Source organism: Vulpes lagopus, chromosome 4, assembly GCF_018345385.1.
Source record: "Vulpes lagopus strain Blue_001 chromosome 4, ASM1834538v1, whole genome shotgun sequence".
Classification (NCBI taxonomy): Eukaryota; Metazoa; Chordata; class Mammalia; order Carnivora; family Canidae; genus Vulpes; species Vulpes lagopus.
The window spans coordinates 13,244,205-13,261,702 of NC_054827.1; positions in this window are offsets into that span (position 1 = coordinate 13,244,205).

Here is a 17,498-nt window from a genome sequence, read left to right on the forward strand (position 1 = left end):
GTGCCTCTCTAGCTGGAGACCCTCTCCCCCAGTCTCCCTTGAAGGCAAGAGAGGCCATGTGACTAGATTTGGGATAGAAGTAGAAGTTACATCTCCTCAAAGGCAAAGCTGTTCACTCTGTCCTTCTTTCCCCCTCCCCCCAGGATGAGAAAAGGGAACCACAGAAACAGTCACAGTGGATCCAGAGGTGAGAGCCCCATAGCAGAGTCCCACCAGCCTGAATTCCTGAAAGATCTTGTGAAGCAAGGCCCAGCTTGCCATCCCCAAACCACTCCTCTGCCTTTGAAAGTTAAAGAGAGGGATCCCTGGGTGGTGCAGCGGTTTGGCGCTTGCCTTTGGCCCAGGGTGCGATCCTGGAGACCCTGGATCGAATCCCACATCAGGCTCCCGGTGCATGGAGCCTGCTTCTTCCTCCGCCTGTGTCTCTGCCTCTCTCTCTCTCTCTCTCTCTGTGACTATCATAAAAAAAAAAAAAAAAAGAAAGTTAAAGAGAATAAAAAGAAATTAATTTCAGTTTTGTTTAAGCCATCCTATTTTAGCATGTCTTTGTCATGGCAAAGAGATGTGCCTCACACTCAGGTACTATTTCTTTCTTTCTTTCTTTTTTTTTTTTTCCAGGTACTATTTCCATACGTCCATCTATATTATGAAAGAATATGCATTTTATTTGTAATGCCTTTGATTCCCACATGTTTTTAGATTTATTTATCCTGTTCTCTATTTCTAAGACATGGCTAAAAAATAATAAGACTGGCTTCCCCAAGATGTATTATAAGTCTACAGTCATAATTGAGATCCCTTTACCTCCTCAAAACACAAAAAGCAGTATGGCACATCCCTATTAATTAACAGTGGTTTTGCAACAATGCTTCTAGGGATGAATCAGAATTTCTGTGTAAGAGAGGGAGGGGAGGAGGCCATGTGTTATTATCTAATATACCCTCAAGTGTCTGAAATCTGTCCCCCAGAGCTTTGGATTAAGTCATTTTGTTTCATTCCTGTTGGGTCTTGACTGCAGTCACTATAGTCCTGCCATGACTATCTGGTATCTGTGCCTGATTTTTCTCCATTATGCCTCAACTGCGCCCGTGTGATTAGCATATTAGCCATCTTACTTCATGGAGAACATCTTAATTACAGAAGTCGCATTTTTTTAGACTATGAGGTGTCAGGAGCAAATCTTGTGTCAGGAAACCCGGAACCCTCTCACAGAGAAAGAGTGCCTGGTTCTTATTTCAGAACAATATTGTCAGATGGTGTGTGGTTGTGACAGGGCTTGTCTGAGTGAGCACTGGCCCCTATTTTAGACCCTACACGGCAGCACTCGGGGACTTGAAATCTTTGGGATTCTGTGTTTTTTATAGAGTATCAGTTCTGACAACTTACTGGGCTTTCTTCTCACAAAGTTTCCCTTCAGGAAGAAAAGGCAGGAGATTTTAAAAATTTTAAGCTGCCAGTGAATGGGAAAAAGGACCCTTGCTTGGGATGGCATGGGTGACTGTGAAAGAGGGAGCAAAGGGATAATGGTGAAAGTTGATCACTGAGATCTGCAGTGGGGGTGAGTGGGGGAATTGCCCCTTCACTGTCCACCTGTGAAGTCAGCCCTGGATACTGTTTCTAAACAGAAATATTTTTCATCTGTCTATACCCACAGACACAAGAACTAGCCTCGGTTCTTCAAAGAGTTGTCTCCCTCTAGTGGCCAAAGCTTTTTAAAAAATTTTTTATTTTATTTATTTATTCATGAGAGACACGCAGAGAGAGACATAGACTCTTTGTGGGGAGCTGGATGTGGGACTTGATCCCAGGACCCCAGGATCACTCCCTGAGCGGAAGGCAGACACTCAGCCACTGAGCCACCCAGGTGTCCCAGCCAAAAATTTCTTAAGAAAGACTCAGCCCTGCATGCAAGGCAGCCTGGGCCCACTAAGAACATAAAACCTTTACATTTTTTGTGGAGAATGCATATATAATCCTTGCATTTGGAAACAGAGTTATAGCATGTAATTTTATAAGTGTATTCACCATAAATCCAGGAATGAGGATTATTGTGAGAACTAATCTGAGCTTTAAATGAAATCAACAGAGGCATGTTGTGGTGTTGCAGCCAGGCAGGCTAGGCTCACTCACTGGTAAGATACTGGCTTTGGCACAGTGGCATGGAAGTAAAATGGCAAATGATTATATGTCATGAATTCTCACTATCATTCCCAAACTGTTGAAGCCAAGGAATCTTCAAACCTTCAGAGGCCAAGACTATGGATGCTAAAGGTCTGCTGTAGGGACTGCACCTGACAAACTGGGGTAGACAGAATAATGGCTCCCCCAAAGATGTCCTCAGCCTAATTCCCAGAACGTGTGTATGAGATAGGTTATGTGGCAAAGTGGAATTAATGTAGTGGATGGAATAACTCTCTAGGGAGACTATCCTGAATTATCAGGGTGCATCCCATGAAATTAAAATGGTATTTAAGTGTGAAAGAGGGAAATTGGAAAGGAGATCAGAGTGATGTATTGTGAGAACTAGAAGAACCTGAAACTGACATCTCTGGCTTTGAAGAGGGAGGGAGACAGTTCGGGTCAAGGAATGAGGGCAGTCTCTAGAGTTGGAAAAGTCAAGAAACAGATTCCCTCTGAGAGTCTTCAGAAAGGAACACAGCCCTGTCAGCACCTTGATTTCAGCCCTGTGAGACTTATTTTAGATTTCTGACATCCAGAACTATAAGATAATAAATGTGTAGAGTTGTAAGCCCTGAAACTGGTAGCAACTTGTTACAGCAGCAACAAGAAACTGATACATACCGTAACCGCTTTCTGGGAGGAAATGTGGAATACTATCAGACCTTGAATTCAGCTATTTAGAAATGACCTGCCAATGAGCCCTGTACCATGGGCTCTGAACTCAAATCTGACTGCGATTCAGATATGAGAACATGGACCACCCCACCGCCCTTCCCTGCCAGAGGCTAGTTACTCGGCGCTCCTTGCCATGTTGAGAGAGGACGGTCCTGCCATCCTCCCCAAGCCTGGCCAGGTAGGAGGCACGTTAGCAGACTGAATAGGTTTCTTCTCTTACAGAATGAGAGGGTTGGATTAAAAACTTTAAAAACACTGTTGGTCCCCTCCAGCTCTCCAAATTCTGTGAAACTAGTGTTCTCAGCTTTCCATAAAATTGTATCAACTGATAGTTTCCGCAACTCTGTTCCATGATGGCTTGCATCAGAGCAAGACACAGGGCTTCTGGCAGAAGCCTTTTCTAGCCATTTGGCTGGATGGGAGTCCATCTTTCTTGCCTCTAGGAAAACCAGGGATGTAACTCCAAACTAGCCCTACCCATCCACCCCCACCCCCTCCAACACCCACACCCACACACCCAAGGGCTTTCCTTCAGCCTCTCCCGCTCCCCCAGGAAGGCAGCCACCACGGGCTCCCAGGTTCACACATGCTGCCTGAAGGAAAGTGTGAGCAGAAGAGTGTCCTAAGCCACACGCAGGCTGCTGGAGAGGAAAGGCTGTGATGTAGGCACCGAAGCTTTGTGGTCACTGCCTACAGCAGCCTTCCAGTGGAACCTTTCCTCCGGTGGAGCATCACATCTCTGGCTTTCTTAACCAAGTCTCCAAGAAGCTGGAGGCCTCGGGCCTGCAAGGGGCAGCCCTGTATTCCATTAGCGCCACCAGTGTGCTGATGAAGCGTTTCTTAAGGGTGGGATGTTCCCAGAATGAGTTAGTTACAAAAGCTTCTATTCCCTAAGCTGGACTGCTTAGCATCTGTGCCATGCCAGTGGCACCTGAGGCTGGGGCTGGGGTTCCAACCTGATTCTTGAGGGCAGCCACCGCCATTTGCTTTGCTGTCTCTTTGGAGGGCTTTGCTGTCGAAATTCTCACTCTGCCTGCACGGTGGGTAAATACCCATTTCCGGCTTCATTCCGGGCTTAAAACCAGTGTGGAAAAGTTTACTCATGGGTTTGATTCAACAGCATCTTGTTTCTGTGGAAACCCAGGCTGCTCCAGAAGCCCGCTTGTATATTCCTACCGCCCAGCCCCTTTCCCTAGCAACTTGAAAGGAGATTGTCACCTTCCCTGGGTATTAACCTTCCACTCAGAAGCTGAAGTAGCTCCGTGGGACACAGAACATCCACACACAAAGAACTCACAAACAGCCAAATCCAAAATAGCCATTTTATATTATGTGGCCTTCAAACAGAGTCTGTGAAGACAGATTTAGTGAATTCTCTGAGAAGACCCAAGCGCACCTGTGATGGAAGGGCCTTGGAGGCTGCATCCAAGTTCGACTGTGGAGTGCTGTGATTCATTGGCAACGCCCGCACAGGCCTGGGGAGGGCCATGGAGGCACATGCTCTCCCTGAAATAAACCCTGTGTGTCCACTTCGGAGTAAAGATGTGAAATCAGTCTGCTCCTCACAAAGGGTTCCCGGGAGCTCAGATCCAGGAAGCAAGCAGGCAAGTCATAGGAGTCACTTCTGATCCGCCCAGGGAATAGCAGCCCTCTAGAGCCAGGTGCCTTGGGGCATGGACACTGGAGTCCCTTCCTTTTATCTGGGGTAAGCCATGGGCTTGTCTTGAGCAGTTGATAGAAAACATTAATAGGCGGCAACCTCATCCTTAATGGGGGCCCATTCTGCAGAGAGCAGGGGCAGAGAGATCCGATTTCCCCTCTCCAGAACTGGGGACTCCAGAAGTCTTAATTAGAAGTTTTGTTGTTGCTGCAAGCAAAGGGAAGCTGGCTGGAATTAGCGTTGGCAAAATGGGAGACCATCCCCAAGAGGCGAGAAGCGTAGAGATACCAGTGTACCTCCAGAGAGGAACAGGAAGCAACGAGACCCCAGTTGACAACTGTTCCAGCAGGACAATCCCACCTTCTCCTGAGTCCAATCCACTGTCATTGGCTTTAGACCCTCCCACTGGCTCTTCTAGATAAGTAATCTGTATCCATCAGCCCCTGGGCCTCCAGCCCCCAATCAGCACTGATCTTCCCTTCATTCCAATTGAGAAAGTCTGGGAAAGGATTCTTTTTCTTTTTCTTTTTCTTTTTCTTTTTCTTTTTCTTTTTCTTTTTCTTTTTCTTTTTCTTTTTCTTTTTCTCTTTTTTTCTTTTTCTTTTCTTTTTCTTTTTCTTTTTCTTTTTCTCTTTCTCTTTCTCTTTCTCTTTTTCTTTTTCTTTTCTTTTCTTTTCTTTCTTTTTTTTTTTTCAGTAGGCTCCACGCCCAGTGTGGAGCCCAACATGGGGCTTAAACTCACGACCATAAAATGGAGACCTGAGCCAGATCAAGAGTCCAAGAAACAGAAGGTTAACCGATCAAGTCTCCCAGGTGCCCCCAGGGATGGATTCTCATCAGCCTGGTTTGCACAGGAAGGCCCTCAGGGCTAAAATTGTCTTCTTGGCTGAACTTGGGTATAGATGCCATACCTGGATCATTTTGCTCTGGGAAGGGACAGGTCTGGGGACCCAGAGCTGTTTCTAGAGGCCCACCATTAAGTAATTAGGGCTCCCCTTAGAAAATGAGCAGAGAGATGACAGGTCACCCCTCCATGCAAGCACCACCCCACGAGCCAGCACTAAGCATGGGAAGGGGGAAAGCAGCCCTCAGCTTATAGGGGTAGGTGAGAGGGGTCAGAATCATCAATGTCCAGAGGCTTTTAGGTAATACAAGTATGTCCACAATACGGAGTCTGAGGCAGGAGCATCAAACAAAACAGTAGTAATAATCATAATAAAAGAAGTAGTAGTAGTAAGAAAAATACCATTCATTGAACATTCATTTTGTGCCAAACATATAAAACCACTTTACATGTACTATTTCTAACTTTACAACCCTGCAAGGTGGTGCCATCAGACCCATTTTGCAGTAAGAAAATTAAGATTCATCAGACACTAAAAGACTCTCCTGTAAGAGCTCATAAGCACCAGAAATGGTTCTAAAAAGGAGGGCTTAGAAAACAGATCAAGCAGGATGAAGCAAGTCTTTCAGGAAGTAAAGTTTCTATGATTTCCTAGGGCAAATGTGCTTACAGAGAGAAAGCCTTTAGGAGGGATTATGCAGAGCCTCTGGGTGGGAAGGCTTGTTAGGGAAATAAGCCAGCCTGGAGAGAGTCCATAAAACCTGGGAAGTTTTATAGGGGGAATAGTCCTGAATCACCTGTTATTTCAACATATGTATTACTAGCACCTCGTCTCATTCTCAAAAGCAGTGGTCTCATTCATTTGGGGAATATAAAAAACAGTGTAAGGGAATAAAGGGGAAAGGAGAAAAAATGAGTGGGAAATATCAGAAAGGGAGACAGAACATGAGAGACTCCTAACTCTGGGAACGAACTAGGGGTGGTGAAAGGGGAGGTGGGTGGGGGATGGGGGTGACTGGGTGGCGGGCACTGAGGGGGGCACCTGATGGGATGAGCACTGAGTGTTATTCTATATGTTGGCAAATTGAACACCAATAGAAAATAAATTTTTTTTTTTTAAAAGCAGTGTTGTGCTGGTAAATGTTTAAAAGCAGGTCTCAACTCAGCCATTAGAAACGACAAATACCCACCATTTGCTTCGACGTGGAGGGACCTGGAGGGTATTATGCTGAGTAAAATAAGTCAATAGAAGAAGGACAAACATTATACGGTCTCATTCATTTGGGGAATATAAAAAATAGTGAAAGGGAATAAAAGGGAAAGGAGAAAAAAATAAGTTGGAAATATCAGAAAGGGAGACAGAACATGAAAGACTCCTAACTCTGGGAAACGAACTAGGGGTGGTGGAAGGGGTGGTGGGTGGGGGATGGGGGTGACTGGGTGGCAGGCACTGAGGTGAGCACTTGACGGGATGAGCACTGGGTGTTATTCTGTATGCTGACAAATTGAACACCAATAAAAAATAAATCTATTAAAAAATAAAAAATAAAAGCAGGTCTCAGTATAGGCATAGATGTAGATATATACAGATTATATATACACACACACCTGAAATAGAGGATGTGTAGTGTGCGATCTGCAAATAATAATAAAATATACACTATCCTTTATTGACAGTTCCATCTGTCCAACTGATTCTCAAAGAACACTTTTGTTGGTTTTTTGGCAAAATCCCACATGCTTAGTCAACCTATCGCTGCAGTTCAACCATGAGTTGACATGAAGTTGCATTCTTTTCCCAATATCTTGCTAGTGGAAAACTGCTAATTCTTTTCCCATAAGTTTATTGTTGTGAAATCTTATAGGTGATCTCTAATTAAACTGATTCTCTTCCTTGTACAAAATACATTCAGAAACTCCAAACAGAAACTTCTCTCAGCTTCAGTGCTATGGATTGCAATAGTGCCAACTGGCTTCACAGAGGTGCAGGGATTACAACATTGTTTGAATCTGCATTATTTAATAGCAGCTGTACTTAACACTTGCTTCCCAAAAGTCCAGACATGTTAAGGGACAGACTCATTGCTCACTGCCAGTATGAGCCAGAGTAGGCGCTCCACAAAGAAAGTGCCCCAATTCCAGCAGGATATTGTTGAGTTGCCCTACCTTCTAGAAGAATCTTTCCAACCCTCCCTCCATAACTGCAACATCAGTGTCTGTCACATTAGGATATTAAGGGTCAGCCAAGCAGAGGGAGAGTCTCTGCCTCCCAGTCCATGACCTAGGATCTGGGTTATGTGGACTCTCCAACTTTTAAACTGTTCCTCACTGGGGACACGAAAGGACAACGTAGGAGATGATGGTCTTGTGAGCTAAGTGGACTCATGCAACTTCCTGAGTGTTGTAGTTTGTCTACTTTTTTACAACCAGGGAGGAGATGTTACAACTTCCCTGTACCAGCAAATAATCTGACTCTGTACTTACAAAACCAAGTTTATGTCAAAATGTTTACGGCTTCATGGTGCAAGAAAAAGTGACTCCCGGCTTGGACACTTATGTGAGGAAGTGATTCAATGCCTTTAAATGTCCACTTTTTTAGCTATAAAATAGAAATAGCAAGGGCACTAATATTTAATGTACAGTCTTGTGCTTTAATTAAACTGAAAAATAAATGAGATAATGTACTTGAGGGAATCCTTGCAAGTTACACATGTAAGATACTGTCTTTATACTGTTTAAATTTTTACTAACGTTTATAAGTAGTGGCATCAGTAAGGACAACCAACAGAGCTCCAGCTAAAGGTCATATGGAAACATAGGAGCAGCAAGAACGGGGTCTTTGGTTTTTCTTTGTGTGTTTTTTTAAGATTTTATTTATTTATTCATGAGAGACATACACAGAGAGAGAGAGAGAGATTGGGAGAGACACAAGTAGAGGGAGAAGCAGGCTCCATGCAGGGAGCTTGATGTGGGACTTGATCCCGGGACCCCAGGATCATGCCCCAGCCAAAGGCAGGCACTAAACTGCTGAGCCACCCAGGGATCCCCAGGGTCTTTGTTATGGTTTAAAATTTCCTATTCATGATTAGGACAGAGCAGAGATCTGAATACTTGAGGAGGTTAAAAAAACATACAACTCTCCAAAATTTAAGACCAAAAGCTTCATTTTCTCCAAGTGATTTTTCCCAATTATCTGAGAATTATTTTAGAAAAACGAATATTAAGTATGAAATATAAAATATTCCCATAGTGTATCCACCTTTACATTCCCAATCCTTAATTCAACATTTGTTTTTTGTTTTTTGTTTTTTGTTTTTTTGAGCCCAGCTCCTGTGTCAGACACTGCACTAGTTTCGGTTCAGGGGATTCCTGTCGCTGAGAAGTTCCTACTGAGTCACTCTCTAAAAACTAGGAAGATGCAGGTTTTTATGTAAACCACCACTCACTACCTGCATGTGATTTTGGAGTGCTCTGCTGTAAGGACATTCTCCTGCCAGTTCTAAAATGAGAGGAACTGCTCCAACAACAAGGAGATGCTCAGGATGCGAATGCTTAGGAAGGAGCACAGTCTCCCCAGAGCAGAGCCTCTGCTGGTGTGAGCCTACACTCAATGATGCAAAGCAATGGGGAAGAGGAGAGCTTCTGAGGAGTAGTGGGAAAACAGCTGCTAACAGGGCGCCTTGTGAAGCAAGTGACTGCATTCAGTGAGTGTGGGGAGCAATTGGTTGGCTTGCTTGCTTTTGCCTTTATTCTCTGTCCAAAAGTGAATGCTGTAAATCTTTGCTTAGCTGAGGCTAGTCACAGAAAACAGAAAACCAGTGATTTGTTTTAACTATGTCATCTTAATGGGCTATAAACTGACAAAAGCAAAAGGACTCCTTAACATTCAACAGGTGATAGCTCAGTTGGAAACAAAGAAAAAACATTTACATGTAAATTCATTTAGTAGGCCTATAAGTATTATCTACGTAAATAGATTTTATTCCTTAATGGACAGGCTACATTGTACATGTTTCTAATCCTAAATTAATCGATCACTACCAAAAGAAAGATCATTTGGTCACTTAGTTTTGGGAGGACTTTTTCTAAGTGTTGTGTCATCATCACTGATAGGAGGGAAATTTAACCAGACACTTCTTGAGCCTGGAAATCATTCAGAATCTCTGGCCTAGTAATCTTCTCTCTAGGAATCCAATTTAAAGAAAGAATTAGATATACAGGAAAGATATATGTACCATATGTTCACGAGTACTATCATAGCAAAAATATTGGTTATAAAATTGTGTTTTGTCAAAAGAATTGAGTATGGAGAAATAATTAAACAGCATGTTTTCAAAGCCTCATGTTTTGGAAATATATAACATATATTTATTTATAATTTATAATATAATTTATTAACAAAAATAAATAGGATGTAAAACTTTATAATAAAAATGTCATATGTAAGATACACAGTATGACATATTTATTACATATTTAATAACACCTATATATTACATATATCATATAGAAAAACACCTGAAAGGAAATACACTAAAAATACCACCAGTAGTTTTCTCTAGGTGGTGGGATTTTGCATGGCTTTTATTTTCTTAATACTGCTTTTCTGTTTATTGAGGTTCCCAAATAAGCCTGAAGAGCCACCAAGAAGAAGGAATATGCTGGCCTGGTCATCACATAGTTCCTATGACAATGATACATACAATTCCAAAATATTTGACATTATTTTTAATATCTTAACATAAATGGTGGCAAAAAAAAAAAAAGAAAAGAAAAGAAAAGAAAAACCACGATGATGAAAACTTTGGCAAGTACAGAAAAGTAAAAATATTGGGGAAAGAATCATCCAGAATCCCACCAGTCAGAGGGAAATGTGATTAATATCCCGTGACTAAGTCAGTAGCTTTGAGCTGTGCCATCGAAAGACCTTAGGAGCTGTCCCCGTGGAGGGTAGGGCCTGACTGGGTCCTCCTATCCAGGTGGGGACCTGAAACAGAACCCCCTTCTCTGGGCCAATCAATCCATTTGCATCTTAGACTTTCACCTGATATTCCACTTGAAGAAAGACTCTGTGGCAAAATAAGCACAAATAACAACCGAAGGCTGCCCTATTACACTTCTCTCCAAAGCTAAACACTTAGATTGTTTCCAATTTTTCTCTAACCTAATGGAAGTTTGAGGATCATGATCATTTTTTTTAAAGTTCTGGATGTTGCCAAATTGCAACAAATTGTTGACACAAAGGCCAACCTGTTTACACCCCCATCAGCTTGCTCATCTCATGGGACAGTTGCTTGCGCAGAGCAGAATTTTTTAAAAATACTCTTCTTTAAGTTGATGGATTTAGAATACAGGCCTTCATTAGTTTGCCCGTTGTAAAGACTATTTCCTCTCCTTTGGGTACTTCTTCCAAGAACCCTTCCATCAGCAAAGTCCCCTGGGATGAGGACGTGGACTCACTAGGTCACCTCACTAGGGTGACTGGAGCTGTCCAAGCAGCTTATGCCTGCCTTTCTTCTACGGGGCACCAGGCCAGCCACATGACTTGACTTCAGAGAGGGCCAAACTTGTGGAATAAACACAGCCCTAGGAAAAATGGCAGATGCCAGGCCTAAGTCCCTCTCCCTTTTCAAATACTCTCCAGAACCATAGCATCTCAGAACTGGATGGTGCCCTTAAGAGGAGTCTTCATTCAGGCCTCTGGTTACACAGATAAGGGCTCTGGGCCCTGCAGTGGGAAGCAAGGGTACCAGTTAATGATACAGCCAGGACCAAGACCTGGGGTGTCCTGGTGGGTCTTAGCCCAGTGCTCTTCCCACGGCCAGCCTCCAGCTGCCTCCATAACCATCAAACAGCAGCCAAAGTGAGCCCTGACCCTTCATCCTTCTATCTGATCGCACTCTCGGAAAGGGTGTGTCACCGTCATCCAGATATAAGAATGACTCACAATGGCCTTGTGGGTCAAGGGGGTGAGGAGAAGCTGAAACCTAGCTCACGTAGAGGGATAGAAAATAAAAGCAGAAAGAAAACAAATTGGGAGATGCTCTCTTGAACCTACCAAGTTCTTAGAATTCAACTTTCAAAGTCAGCCTATGAATGACCACTAGACGGAGCTCTGTTTTCAAAATAAAATCTTGATCCTTCAGTTATGAACTGGCTTTCAGCTCAGATGGCCTTAGCTGGAAAATAATCAGACTTAACTGCAAGGATCTTGGTCACCAAATCCACTGGCTCCCATCCAGATTTTATGCCAATATATAGTCTATAGTCTGTAGTGCCCCGTGAGCTACACCTTTCCATTTTGGTCCCTAGAATATTGTCTTAAAAGTAAATACAATGGATATGCCTCTGTGTGTTTGTAAAATAAAACTGAACCAGAGAAGTTACAAAACATGTATTTACCTAGGCAACAGAGAATTTGAAATGTACATTTTATATGTTAGAATACATTTATTCTATACATACTGTATAAATCTGTATAAATACATTTATACATTTATTTTATGTGTTAGAATACATTTAAAATATATATTTCATACATAAATGAAATGTAAAATATACTTAATAAACATTTGTGCAATTATACTCACTATATATTTAAATGTATTTTATTATATAAAACATTTATTGCATTTTATGTAATTGTATATATTATATATTTAAAATTATTTCTGCTGTTAAGTGACAAATACATGCTTTGTAAACCCAATTATACATAAAATATCTATTAAGGGACGCCCGGGGTGGCTCAGCGGTTAAGCATCTGCCTTTGGCTCAAGGCATGATCCTGGAGTCCCCGGATCAAGTCCCACATGGGGCTCCCTGCATGGAGCCTGCTTCTCCCTCTGCCTGTGTCTCTGCCTCTCTCTCTCTCTCTTTCTCTCTCTCTCACATGAATAAATAAGATAAAATCTATTAAATATATCCTATATTACATTTATATGTAGTATGCTAAATGCATATTTTATATAACAAAATATTTTAAATATATATTTAAAACTTTCTCTGTTGTGGAGTGATAAATACATGCTTTGTAACTCCTCTGGCTCTGTTTTCCCCATGTTAATCACCAAGAAATCCAAAAACACAGAATAGATTTTTTATTGACCCATTCAAGGTATTTAATTCTATGTTTCTCTAGCCCACATCTGTTCACATACAGTTGAAAATAGAAAAGAAAAGGAGGGAGTAAATGTAAAGAGAAATAGTCATTTGCTGTTGTTTCTCGGTAAATTAGGCCAGAAAGCACAGAGAACAAAAGTCTATTGTAGCTAAGGGGAAGAAGGGCTTTGAATACTCCCAACCAAATACAAAAATAAAACAATCCTCTTCTAGTGTCCTTTAGTGCCCCTTTTAACATACAGATGGCGGGGGAGCATATATTTAGTAGTCATTATTTTTCCTGCTTTGAGGAAAATCAACTGTGTTGGACATGAAAATTAATAAATTGGGAGGCTTTAATGAGCTCGATCAGCAACCCTAAAATGCAACTTTCCTCAGCCTCCCAGGAAAAAACAAAAACAAAAACTGCCACCACCAAAACCAGGCTTGAGAGACAACCTCATGGCAGATAAAGACAGACTTCATCAACTACCCAGCTGAGGGAACTGGGCAGAAAAAACACCTACCAACAGTCTTCTCATCGAGGCATATATATCCAAGGTTTCACTTCAGGAAACTGAGGCCACTAAAAGAAGGTTGGAAGATATTTCATACATCCCTGCAGGACCCCGGATCCGAACTCGGAAACAACCAGAAAAGCACACTAGTGTTACTCTTTGTGATACCTAGTTCCTTTTGGTGACTCCACTCCCCATCCTATTCCTCTTGTAATCTAGATTCACTCAGACATAGGAAATGAGAAAAACCCCAACTGTGCAGAAAGGAGAAATGGGAGGGAAATCACTTTGGAGGGAAAACCATCCCCACAAGTAACGTTCCCTAAGTAACAGAGTGGGAAAGAAACCTGTTTGGCAGGATAGAGAAACCTGAGGTTGTCAGGCACCTCTTGGACTCCGAAAACAGTATCAGAGAACCGATCAGACAGGAGGAGCTGGCAGGTTAGTAAAACCGAGCTTCTATAGGTGGACATCTGCCAGGAACTGGGAACAGGATCTTGTATTGTCCATCCAGCCTCCGCCAGCGCTCTGAGAACGAGACTGCACACAAGTAGATGTGACCACAGACCATCAGCTCACCCTATCTCTTAACAAATGCTACCTCTATCCAGATGCCATCTCATTCAAGGATGAGTAAATAAGAGGACTGGGAGGGACTCTGTGAGGGGGAGCTAACTGTAAAGACTACAGAAAATGGGAAAGGGAATTCATCTTGATGATCCAGTAGAAAAATATCTGTAAAAATAAAAGATAACCTATAGTAGGATCCAGCAGATTCAACAAACTGGCTTCCTCTGTAGGATATAAAAAGATACTGCCTCTATTTCGCAAAAGCAAAAAATGATACACAACAAAAAACCATAAAGGCAGGATAAGTGGAGACGAAAATTGAGTGATGCGAGATCAACTAATGCTTTCCACGAGTAACGTAGAACCTGTCAGGAGCCAAGCATGATGCTAGAAGTGGAGAAATCGGGACCAGGTGAAACAGACATAAGGCCACTTTTGAGGCGGCTCATACTTTGGTGAGATGCACGGACAATAAAATAAGACACAAATGATTTCAAATGACTTAAAATATGATACCTGCTATCAAGAAAATGAACTGGTGCTGATTTAGGGAATAACAGAGCGGGGCACCTGCTTAGATGAAGGCATCAGGGAAAGCTCCCGTAATGGAGTGGGATTTCCTCTGAGCCAGCTTTGAAAAGAACAAGTAAAGGGCATTACTGGCAGAGAAAGCAGCTTGCCTTAGGGTGAAAAAAGAGTCCTGCGTGCTTGAGGAACCGAAAAAAGAGCAGTGTGCCTGGTGGTGAATGGTAGATGAATTTGGAAACATAAGCAGTGGTCAGCCACATAGGACCTTTATGGCCAAGAAGGGCACTTTGGGTATTAAGTATGAAACACCATTACTGAATGTGAATATATGTGTATATGTATGTGTATGTGTGTGTGTGTTTGTCTATATTTATATGTATTCATTTGCATATATATACATACATAGGCACATATATAAATATACTTAAACATACATATTAATTACTACTGTATAGAGAATGGACTAGAAGAAACCGTACAGCAGAAAGATAGAAGGTCTCAATTCAGGGAAGGGATGACAGTACGATGTACGATGGAGACAAACTGGCTGTTTAAAGAGGTGGAGGGTAAACTCCCAGGATACAGTAGAAAAGGGAGCAGAGATCAAAAACACAAGAAAGATCACCGAGAATACAAAACTATTTTCTGGATAACTGGTATTTCTAAAGGAGAAATCACAGCAATTGAATGAAAACAATAGAGATAAAAGGACAATTTCCTGAAGCAAACAATACCTAAGTCTAAAAATGTATGACTTCATCCTTTGCCAAGGAAAATCAGAGTCCAGCTGCTGGATATTTCCTTGAGAAATGCCTGAATTTACAAAATAAATAATCAGATTTGTTCACAGTTGTCTGTAGAGAAAAATGTGCAATCAGTGTGGCTTTGGACTTTTGCTTCATAACAGGAATTCCCAGAAGGTGCCATGGAATGACATCTAGGGGTTTGGAACATAACAAGTATGACTCAAGAATTCTACAGCAAACCAATATTGTTACTCACATGAAAAAACAACAAAAAGTTATTATCACATCTGCAAGGGCTAACAAAATAGGACCCACAGAAAAACTGCTCAGGTCCTGTCTAAAAAGGGGTGACTCGAGAATGGAGAAGTTGTGATACAGAAGGAATGAGTAGGAATGGTTTTAATTCAATCATAGAAATAAGTCTAAAAGGATGTGTTAAATACACTTTCAAAATAGAGACCAAATGAATATGTACACTGTACCTGAAAGAAAAGTTCTACAATGAAAAAATATACTACTGATAAAAATTGTATCTAAAAGTCCCACATATCAGGGCACCTGGGTGGCTCAGTGGTTGAACATCTGCCTTTGGTTCAGGGCATGATCCTGGGGTCCAGGGATGGAGTCCTGTATCTGGCTCCCCCCCAAAGGGGTCTGCTTCTCCCTCTGCCTGTGTCTCTGCCTCTCTTTGTGTGTCTCTCATAAATAAATAAGTAAAATCTTAAAAAAAAAAATAAAGTCCCACATATCAATAAGAATCAGGAAATGTGAGTGAAAATTCTGACAGTAAGTAAAAATATTCTGACTTGTTTTGGTGCATAATTGCTATGGAGAAAATGAATAATAGGGTCATGGTTTAGACAAAAGCAGGGGGACCTACTCAGATGAAAACGCCAAGGAAGATCTATCTAAAGAACTACAATTTCCTTACTCTTCTGGAGATGGAGCAGAGGTTCTCTAAAGGATGGAACATGTATACGTTGGCCCCACAATATTTAATTAGGTCCAGAATTGACCCAGTTGGAATGATAGAACACAACCAGAACTCATAACCCATACAGAAATGGAAATTAAAAGTACTTTATTCCTTCATCAGCTAAATAGAGCAGTGTATCCATCTTATAATTAAAATAGGGCAACATTTAGTGGGTACGTACACCCCTTTAGTGGATATGTACCAGTTAAATGGATGGTCTTTCTGCATCTTGTCATCACAAAGCTGAACTGAATATTTGCTTGTAAAGAAGGGCCAAGAGCTTTTCTGTAATATTGAAAGGCTTGTTTTCATAGTTTCAAGGGCAACTGGCTTATAACCATTACACCATGAATGTTTATTATAGGAAACTACAGTGGTCAAATCATTTGGTTCTAGAACATTGCTTGTTCTCTTAAAATTGTTAACAATGGTGAATTCAAGATCTACTTACATCAGAGGTGGGCAAATTTTTCCTGCAAAGGGCAGGATAGAAAACAATTTTGTCCAAACAGCCATATAAAATACAAAAATGAATGGGCATGTCTGTTCCAACAAAACTTTATTTTAAAAATGGTTTGGTCAGGCGCCATAGTTTGCCAACCAGTGATTTAGATGATTCTTCCAAACCAGTCCTCTCTGTTCTTGGAACCTATTTCTCTACTGATCATGCTCCTTGCCCTGCCTCACCCACTTTCGTGATCACACCCTGAGCCACAAGCACACCATTACTAATAACTGACACCTCTCCATAACCTCAATCCATCTGCCCCACTCAAGGACCACCACTCTTATCTTTCCTACTTACACTCTCTAGAACTGTGACTCATAATCCCTTGACCCCATCAGACCCTTCAACTCACTGGTCCTGCCCTCTCTATACTATCCTTCAGACCCTGGTGTCCTTCTGCTCTCCCTCCAAAGACCTTAATCCCATGGGAAATCATCACAATCCCTCCTTTGCATACATTTTCAGCTCTCCCAATCCTCCTTTGCTTTGTCATTCACTTGGCAAAACTACACCCCTATTTAAATCCAGCTCTCCACATATTGTCCAGCTGACTGGGCCTGGAGGAAATCCCAAGGCCACACTGACTGGCCCTTTGAATTCACGACCATAAATCTCAAGTGAGTACTTTTCAGTGCCATTTCCCTCATCCGGTCAATCTCCCAGTCTGACTTTACACCTCTCTCCGTGAGCCACCAGCACCAACTCCATCACCATCACAAGCCCATGACAAGGCTTATCATTTCACTGTAAAATTAGAAGCTACCAGAATAAAAGTTCTACAAACACCGCCAGCCAGCCCAGCCTTCAGCCCTGCCTTCCCTCTTCCCTAACCACATTCCTGCCTTCTTCGCTTGTGAGCTACTGCCTCACCTGTGTTCTAGACCCCATGACCTCTTATTTACTCAAGGACACCACTCCCAACAATTCCCCCTTCTCTCTCCAAGGTCTCCACTGAATTCCTACCATGAGTATTTTCAAACAGCTGTTGTACCTCCTTCTCACCTATCTACCGGTAAGTCATTCTGGGTGGGGGTGGAGATGAGGGTGGGTGGCCTAGCAGAGGACCCCACTCTGAGTAGGAAAGCAGAGTGAGGTTGTCCTCATCCAAAAGTCAAAACCAGGGCAAAGGGAGATTGAAACTACAGTGTAGCCCCAAGAGTGCCCCACTCTCATTCCTCTAACTTCCCAGGC